Source organism: Macaca fascicularis, chromosome 17, assembly GCF_037993035.2.
Source record: "Macaca fascicularis isolate 582-1 chromosome 17, T2T-MFA8v1.1".
NCBI lineage: Eukaryota > Metazoa > Chordata > Mammalia > Primates > Cercopithecidae > Macaca > Macaca fascicularis.
Window position 1 is genome coordinate 30,493,665 of NC_088391.1, and position 8,344 is coordinate 30,502,008.

Below are 8,344 nucleotides of genomic sequence, written 5' to 3' on the forward strand. Positions count from 1 at the left end.
ATGTGACCAGGAACAAATGTTTCTGATGTGTTTGGCTTGGGCCATAGTGTGTGGGAAATGAAAAGGATATACAGGAATACCAGCCAATGCAGTGGCTGACCTCAGCCCATGGCATCGCCTGGGAGCTCCCTCTCTGGGCTTCGGAGCTTCAGGGCCACCTGGGCATGCTTGTGACCTGTCAGTTTCTCCACTGTGTAATAACTCCACCAGGCGGCTTGCCCACATGCTGCCCAGCGTGTTGTCCAGTAGCCAGTGGAGTCCTATACTTTGTGGATTCACAGGAGGTCACGGAGTTTTCAGAGCTGAGCCAAAGGGCCCTTATGAAATAGTTCAGGCTACTTCAGGGATGGCAAATATGTTTCTTCTCACACACCAACTTTGACATATTGGAAGTGGCTCCCAGGTGCTACTGAGAAGAATTGCAGGTCATGGCCGAGCTCACTGGGAAGGACGATCATAACAAATCAGGGATGCCCCCACTCCTTGGAGAGAAGGAAAAACACATGCCCTGTGCCTACGGCCCCTGGGCTGCTTTTTCCTACTAACCAAGCTTGCCAATTTCTGAAGAGCGAGGCTGGCTTAGCGAGGACCAGCCTCTCCTGTCTTGTTATCCAGCCTGGGTGCTAGGGAGAAAAATAGGGGATAACCCTAACTCTCCTTTTTTTTTTCTTCACTTTTAAAATCTAACTGTATAAAAGGCGTCAAAGAGCAAATCATACAGAAATATATGAAAAAAATGGGATGGAAAGCACGACTTAAAAAACCAGAATATACCAACAGTTTGATATATTTTTTCCATTTTCAACCTTAGTTACTTTCTGCTGAATTTTTTTCTGTTTTTAGGATTACTTGCCAAGCTAAATAATAATTGCTTTGAACTCATACCAAGGCCTTATTTGGAGCCAGAAAGTGTTTGAGGCAGAAGTGCTATTCACACTGGTTCACACAAATTCATCAATATCATGATGAGCCCTGAGCATGTGTCCCCAGCATTTGTAATGTCCCCGAAACACTTCTGCTATGGTCCTCCAAATTCATATGTTGAAACTTTATAGGAGGTGATTAAGAATTGAGGGCAGAGCCCTCATGAATGAGATTAGTGTCCGTATGAAAGGGCTCAAAGGAACTAGCTAGGCTTTTGTATCTCTTCTGCCATGTGGAGACACCTAGACACAATCATCTATGAGGAATGGGCCCTCACCAGACACCAAATTGGCCAATATCTTGATCTTGATCTTGATCTTGGACTTCCCAGCCTCCAGAACTGTGAGCAATACATTCATTTTGTTTATAAATTACCCAGTTTATGGTAGTTTGTTATAGCAGCAGGAGCAAAGACACCTTCCATCTCTTTGCCTTATTACTTAAGTCTTTTACTTATAGTTCACAGCATGTGGCTTCTCACACCACATCTACACTTTAAACTTCTCACAACCACAAATCCACTCTTTCTAATCAGGACCAAAATATGAGAATTTTAAAAATCACCATGCATGCCTCTAACATCTGCCCAACACTTTCTCTGATTTAGTGACATCCACCCTTCAAGACTGTCAACCAACCACCTGTTGATCTTATCACCTAAATTTCATTGACACTTGGCAGACATTTACCAGTTTACATTCTATAAATGTTAATAGAAATAAGTAATTCGTTAAGAGTTGAAAAGACTAGCCACAAACTGGGAGAAAAAAAATTTTAAAACTACCTACCTGAAAAAGGATATACATCCAAAATATACAAAGAATGCCTGAAACTCAACAATAAGAAAACAAACAACTCAATTAAAAAGTGGACAAAAGATCTGAACAAACATCTAACCAAAGAAGATATACAGATGGTAAATATGCATATGCAAAGATGTTGTCCCTCACATCATCTGGGAATTGCAAGTTGAAACAACGATGAGATACCACTACACACATATTAAAATGGCTAAAATACAAAACACCGACCACACCAAATGATAACGAGGATGGGGAACAACAGAAACTCCTATTCATTGCTGGTAGGAATGCAAAAAGGCACAGCCACTGTAGAAGACCGATGGGCCATTTATTACAAAGCTAAGCATAGTCTTACCATAAAGTCAAGCAACTGACTCTTAAGTATTTATCCAATTGAATTGAATACACAAAAACCTGCACACAAATGTTTATAGTAGCTTTCTTCATAATTGCCAAAACTTGGAAGCAACCAAAATGTCATTCAATAGGTGAATGAATAAATGAACTATAGTACATCCATATAATAGACTATTACTCAGTGATAAAACGAAATGAGGTATCAAGACTCAAAAACACATGGAAGAAACTTAAATGCATTTTGCTAAGTGAAAGAGACCAGTCTGAAAAGGCAACATACTGTATGATTCCAACTAAATGACATTCTGGAACAGGCAAAACTATAGAGACAGTAAAAAGGTCAGTGGTTCCCGGGGTTGAGGGAAAGGGAGGAGGGAAGAATTAATGTATGGAGCACAGAGCAATTTTAGGGCAATGAAACTATTCTGTATGTTACTATCATGGTGGACACATGACATTATGTATTTGACGAAAGTCATAGAACTGTACAACAGAGTAAGCCCTGACGTAAACTGTTGACTCTATTTGACAATGTATCAATTATAACAAATATACCAAAATGCAATATGTTAATAATTGGGGAAACTGAGGACAGGGAAGAGGGGGTTTATGGGAACTCCATGCTTTCTACTCAATTTTTCTGGAAACCTAGCACTGCTTTTAAAACAGTCTATTAATAATAAAAAGAACATGGCAATAAGAGCACGAAGCATGGAAATTTAGTCAAGAATATACACAAGATCTCTATTTTTAAAACTTTAAAATTTTATTAAAACAATCTATGAAAGGAGATGATTTTAATAAATGGAAAGACATTCCATAGTCTTGGATGGGATAACTTATTAAGTTGTTAAAATTTTCCAGATTAATCAATAGATTAAATGCCATGATAATCCCATTTTAGTTGGATTTTTTTGAGGCGCTTAATAAACTTACTTTAAAATTGATTTGGAGAATCAATAAAAGTTTTTGAAAGCTAAATCAACTTTTAAAAAGAATAGTAAAGAGGGGAACTTGTCTATTATATAATAAGACATTTTTTGGCCAGGCACGGTGGCTCATGCCTATAATCCCAGCACTTTGGGAGGCCGAGGCGGGTGGATCACCTGAGGTCAGGAGTTCAAGACCAGCTTGGCCAACATGATGAAACCCCGTCTCTACTAAAAATACAAAAAATTAGCTGGGCATGGTGGTGGGCACCTGTAATCCCAGCTATTTGGGAAGCTGAGGCAGGAGAATTGCTTGAACCCACGAGGTGGAGGTTGCAGTGAGCTGAGATCATGCCACTGAATTCCAGGCTGGGTGACAGAGCAAGATTCCATCTCCAAAAAATAAAAAAAGGACATATTTTAAAGCCATAGTTATGAAAACAATTTGGTAAAGAGAAATTGACGATGGAACGGAGTAGAGAACTGAGAGCATCCCCGTGTGCATACGAGGATCTAACATACAAAAGAAGGGACACTACACATCAGTGGGAAAGAACAATATTAATAGAAATACATGAAAATTAAGGATTTCTCTTCAACAAAAGACATCATGAAGAGAGTAAATACATGATGGCCAAAAGGGGAGAAAATATTTGCAATATCTATAATTGGCAAGGGATGTATACTCTATATGGACTACAAATCAAGAAGAAAACAACAACCACAATATAGAAAAATGGATAAAGGGTATAAATAGGTAATTTCAGAAGAGGAAACACAGAAAAGTAACAAGCATATTATGAGATGCTCAAAATCACTGGTAACCCGCCAAATCCAAATTAACAGAATCAGATACGACTTTGCATCTATTAAAGTTGAAAAATAAAAGTGATGGGAAATACTTGGCAGAGATGCTGGGCTTTGGCGGGGTGCAGAAGGATGTAGATGTTCCAGAGCGTGGTGTGGAGCTACGTAGTAAAATTAAAGATATGAATAGTGTATAACCTCCAAATTCTCTTCCTGGGTAAACATCCTAAGGAAATTCCCGCACAGTCCACAAGAGCTGTCCAAGGGCTGTCTGCACTGGCGAGGAGTTAAAGGCGACCTGGATGTTCATCACTGGGAGAGCAGATAAAGAAAATGTGGCAGTTGCACACTATCGAGTATCGCCCAGAAGCTGGAAGCCAGGATCAGATGCATGCATAGCACCACACGGCTACATCTTAAAAAACGTAGCATTTACTGAAAAACATTAGGGAACATAACAAAATACATAACATAAAAGCAGGTATGTAAATGTAAAATGCATGCACATAAAACGACAATGTATCTTTTTCTTTTTTTTCTTTTTTTCTTTTTTTTTTTTTTTTTTGAGACGGAGTCTAGCTCTGTCACCCAGGCCGGAGTGCAGTGGCCAGATCCCAGCTCACTGCAAGCTCCGCCTCCTGGGTTCAAGCGATTCTCCTGCCTCAGCCTCCCGAGTAGCTGGGACTACAGGCGCCCGCCACAGCGCCCGGCTAGTTTTTTGTATTTTTTAGTAGAGACGGGGTTTCACCATGTTAGCCAGGATGGTCTCGATCTCCTGACCTCGTGATCCACCCGACTCGGCCTCCCAAAGTGCAGGGATTACAGGCTTGAACCACTGCGCCTAAGAGGAAACAAAATGACAAGCAAGAGAGGGCTGCTTGCATGGAACTATGTGGCATGAACTGAGGAGGAGGATTAACTCAACCCTCTGCACCTGAGACAGCAACAACTTATGTTAACATAATAACAAAGTAAATTATTAAACAACTTACTTTCTCCAAAGTTAGATTAAAAACTAGCTCTGAATTCAAGTTTAGAGACCTTTGTTAAAGTTTCCAACCTATTTCTTGCAGGACATTTAAAAACATACTTCCGGCTGGATGCGGTGGCTCACGCTTGTAATCCCAGCACTTTGGGAGACGGAAGCAGGTATCACTTGAGGCCAGGAGTTCGAGACCAGCCTGGCCAACATGGCGAAACCCCATGTCTACTAAAAATACAATATTAGCCAGGCATGGTGGCAGCCCCCTGTAATCCCAGTTACTCAAGAGGTGGAGGCAGGAGAATTGGTTGAACTGGGGAGGCAGAGGTTGCAGTGAGCCGAGGTCGTGCCACTGCACTGCAGCCTCAGAGACAGAGCAAAACCCCGTCTCAAAAAAAATAAAATTAATTTTAAAAAAACATGTTTCCGGATACAACAGCATAGATTCATAGTCCAGCCGGTTACATGACGATTCCCAAGCTCCTTCTTATGTGAGCATGAAAGGACCTCGATGGTAGTTTCTTAAGTAAGATGAGATGAGAGATGGGGATACAGTCCAAAGAAGCTGATGCTTTCAGCCTTTCCTGCTTATCAGGTGCCATGCTAAGGCTGTTTGCTGTCATCTTCACAGTGAGAGGGAGGTATTATACACCCACTTTGCAGAAGAGGCAACTAAAGCTCAGAGCAATTCAGTGACTTGCCCAAGGTCTGCAGTTAGTTTGAAACCAGCCCTCTGTGCTCTCTCCGGCACACCATTCTGAAAGGTATCAAAAAGTAGAGAAGCCCAGGTTCATTTTGAGTCTAAGCAGTACATAGCTATGAAGAACTTGAGGGTCGTGTTGCAGCTATCAGCCAGGACAGCAGGAAGCCCAGCAGCAGCGCTTTGCCTTTGCCTTCCTGGAAGGACAGGTGGAGGCTCACCTGCACCATTTCCCATGAAGGACTTGCTAATTTCATCTGGCTCTGCAGCACCATGTGCTGGGCTACCTTGCATTGCCCTCTGGCTTGCTCTAGCTGTTCCCTGGGACTTCTTTTAGCAGTACCCATGTCTTCAGTGGGTGTGCTCTCTCTTCATGGCAAAATCCTCAAGGTCAGGGCTACAAATGGGACTCCCTCTGTACAACCCCAGACAGGCAGCCCATATAAACACAAAGGAGATGCCTACCTATTAATTATGTCCTAACTGAATTGAAATGCATGCTTCTATCCATCACATTAGTTTGGTAGACCTTTGGATTTGAAAGTAATTTGTTTATAAGAATCGGCTAGTGAAAAATGTTAAACCATAATTGTTAAAAGTGCTGGGCCTCATAGCAGTCTACCTACAGGTGATTCACCACAGCATTCCTGGTAAATGCGGGCAAAGTGAACACACATTACGAGCGAAAGAGTCTGGGCTGGCCATCGAAAGACTTAGAATCCTACAGCCAAGAGGAATTTTAGGAGACCCCATCCCTTGGCTCCTGACAGCATCAAGACTGTGATGAAGGGCATATGCCTTAGCGTCAAGGTGGCCCTAGGTTCAAACCCCAACTTGACCTGGTGGGACCTTAGGCAAGATCTTAAGCTCTTCAGACTTAGTTTCTTCATCTGCAAAATACGAATGATAATACATTCCTCATAGGATTGCTGTGAGGATTCATTGCAATTGTGAATGGACAGGGTCTAATAGAGTAGCTAGAACACAGTAAGTGCTCAGTAATGCTCCCTATGTATGTTGTTAAAATTACAAATAAATGTCTCCAAGAATGGAGCCTCACTTAGCAGTATAATGAACATCCATCCCAGCAAGATAGAAATAAACATGATAATCTCTGCTTAAATGGTCAGAGGCCACAGTGACTTACCCAGGTTCAAGGCCGAGTACATGGAAGAAAAATCACTTGCAGTTCATCTTTCATTCATTCACACTTTAAAATGTTTAGCCTATATAGAAAATATATCCTGTACGTTAAATTTCCCTAGCATTTTTCCGAAGGATGCTTCTTAAAAGCAAGTTAGAATGGTATATTCATAGAGTTAGAAAGAAATGTTTGTAGAAGTTACACAAACAATGTTTTTTTCAATCTGGGAAATCTTTTTATAAGCTTCTCTCCACTGCTGCCACTGGCAAATAGTGAATCAGCTGTTTCCCCCACAATTCCTGCTACAGGGAGCTCACAATGTGACAAGGCAGTCCTCACAAGTTACTGCGGCTCCATCACCATCAACATCTAAAATACGCAGGCAGTGAGCAAGACTCTAAGTCCCGTAGGAGCTGAGTCCGGGTAACTGGTTCACTGCCATATGCCCAGAACCTAGAAGCACAGTGATTTGTGACCAAGCAGGTGATCAAGATATATTTGTTGGATGGATGGATAGGTGGATGGATGGATAGATGGATGGATGCATGCATGCATGCATGCATGGACAGATGGATGGATGGACAGTCAGATGGACAGATGGATTGATGGATGAATGGATGAATGGATGGATGGACAGATGGATGAATGACATGCCCTCTCTGGGTGCTACAGAATAAGTTAAACCTGTTTATTCTCCTTTCATACTATGGCTTAGAGTCCAAGGCACTGAATCTAAAGTAAAGATTTGGGGATATTTTATGTGATGCAGTTATAGAATTGTAACTATCCTAAGACATGTAAACAATCCCAGGTTTGGGTGTCAGTAATAAAACTCCTTAAAGTGAATTACCCACTGATTACAGGGGTATGGGTAGTTGTCAAGTGAAAACAGTCCATTGATTTTCAAATATTAACACTTACAGATGCCTGAGACATAATTATTAAGAATTGCATTTAGTTCTTCTGTAATCTGTAACCAGATATAAGCTACCATCTATTTTGAACTTAATACAAGGCCTAAGTCCTTAATAGAAATGTATGTAATTCTGAATTGATCACAAGGATAGACTTTTGACAGAACCTGCTCATATTTTTCAAAAATATCTGTCTACTCATTGACAACATGGTCTCTTTCTCAAATTAGTTATTGGACTTACTAACTGTTGTATCTGAGAGGAACCAGATTATTAATAGCTCAAGTTATATATATAAGTTAGTGCATTCACTTTTATTAATAATAAATGAGGCAAGTCACCTTGCTCCAAACTGACTGTGCCATATCTTGCGTTGTTTTCTCTTTTGCAGAATTTCTTTTCATTTGCTGAATTAAGTCGTGCCCAATGACTGATTTATTGTTTTATTCACAAGAGGAGGGGGGAAGCATTAGGTACCTGGTACCCAGCAAAAGCCCAATAAGCAAAGTTATCAGTGGAATTCCTCAATGTGACAAAGGGCTGGATGAGGGGTTCCTTGCTGGTACAACCAGGTCACAAGCCTAAGAAGGCTTGACGGGTGTGGCTGGCTCCCCCCATGGCCCTGCTCTGTTTCTGATCTGGGCTTTGCTGCCCTGGGCTGGGCTGCTTCTCCTGGCTCTCTGCAGGACCTCCAGGCTCCAGGAATTTGGACCGAGTGGTAGAGACATCGCCGGCAGAGACGGCAATCGCCAGCTTCCTCTCTGCGCTGTCTTGTGATTCAAAG

The 8,344-nt window shown here is 41.5% G+C and overlaps 1 protein-coding gene across 2 annotated transcripts in view; it reads right to left on the bottom strand.

The window, feature by feature from the left end:
- Nucleotides 1-2,831: 2,831 nt before the first annotated feature.
- INTS6 (integrator complex subunit 6) overlaps nt 2,832-8,344 on the bottom strand; it is a 123,255-nt gene continuing 117,742 nt past the window's right edge. For both annotated transcript variants that reach the window (XR_010582599.2, XR_012426975.1), the window contains one exon: nt 2,832-4,255. The gene's annotated coding sequence lies outside the window, so the exon portion shown is untranslated. The remainder of the gene's footprint in view (nt 4,256-8,344) is intronic.